This window comes from Arachis hypogaea, chromosome 8 (genome assembly GCF_003086295.3).
Source record: "Arachis hypogaea cultivar Tifrunner chromosome 8, arahy.Tifrunner.gnm2.J5K5, whole genome shotgun sequence".
Classification (NCBI taxonomy): domain Eukaryota; kingdom Viridiplantae; phylum Streptophyta; class Magnoliopsida; order Fabales; family Fabaceae; genus Arachis; species Arachis hypogaea.
Genome location: NC_092043.1, coordinates 44,684,822 through 44,686,397, shown reverse-complemented (window position 1 = coordinate 44,686,397; position 1,576 = coordinate 44,684,822).

Genomic DNA, 1,576 nt, shown 5'->3' with positions numbered 1-1,576 from the left:
AGATGCTCACGCATCAGCGGTCTAGGTGGTGGTGTCGATGCCTATCCTGGCTCCTGTGCAGAGGAAGAGGAGCCCCCTCCACCAGCGGCGCTGCCACTAGCGCACATCTTCTCATAGTACATCGCCATCTGTCATCACATCCATTGAATCAACTCCAACTCCTGCCTGAGCTCCACCTTTAAGGACTCTGTCTCTGAATCGCAAGCATCCCTCGCTTCCGTGCATGTGAGAATCTCGTTATACCTTTCCTCAAACAGATGTAGATGCTGAGCTTAGCCTTGAAGGCTCTCTGGGTGAGGCTGTGAACTGACTTTCACAAATTGATGACCTTGGGATCGGCAGGGCTAGTGCATGAGGTGGATGAAGCTCTCAAGGTCGAGGTGCAAAGGTTGCCGGCAAAAAATGTCTTCAACCCGTAGACACGATTCTTGTACAGCTCAAATGCGATCTCGCGTCACACTGCATCAGGATTGACAACGAAAGCTGCATAGGTGTTGCCGTCCTCCCCACTCTGTTAAGATTGTTGGGTCAAGACCTCCAACCTCTGTGTGTAGGATTCCTACATATAATGATAAATGCAAAAGTGATTAGGACGAAAATTAATTGAAAATGAATATATGTTATGCTTTAAACCACGACGTTTATTCACATAAATAATCCTGAGACCCCTGATCAGCAAATCTCTCCTTATTCTCCTGCAAGGTTCGAGTATACCTGAAAGTCTCTGCCATCCGCCTCATGATCCAACGAATTAAACTACACATATTGAAGCAATAGGTTAAATCAAGTGATAATTACATTATTTGTCAAAGAAAAAACGAATTTAACACACTAAAACAAGTTGCATACCAGCCAGGCATTTGTCTTCAGGAAAGTCGTAGACCTACCAGTATACTTGGATGACCTGGTCGATTCCCTATTGGCCCTGTTTGTGGCTCAATGACACCTGAACCCCTCATTAGTTTTCCAATAGACGTAGAGGCTCTTCTTAACATCCAGGCAAAGCCACTAAGTAAGGTGGTCACGCCTCTTACGTATATCCTCAAGCATCTATTGAAGCAACCTATCCATACGATGGTTAAAGATCTTTTTTATCATGGCATCATGAATCTTCTCCTATATAAATTTCTCCTGCATAATAAAATATTTAGCACTAGTTAATCGATATAAACTAACTAAAGTTTGAATGTGTAGAGATTTTAGCTCCCACTTATGAAACCATCGCTCTTTGGTCTCAATAGAGATCTTCTTGTAGCTCGGTCATGGGTGGTCGTATATCAGCTTAATGACATTAGTACACTCCTATGTACATGCATTATTATCCCACACAAACCTATCAATGAAAAACTTAAGATTAGTCAATACAATTTTGTATAAGAGCTTCAAATTAAATTGCATTTACAACCAATTAAAATAGAACTCATGTGGTCAAACTATCAAGCCAAATCGTCATCATAATGATCGGCAACAGTGTTGGACCATATGGTTGGGATCCATGAGAGGATTCCAGCGTTGTGGTATCTGTCACTGAAAGTGGTGTTGTCAAAATAGTGGGTTGCTGATTGAGTGGAGGAGT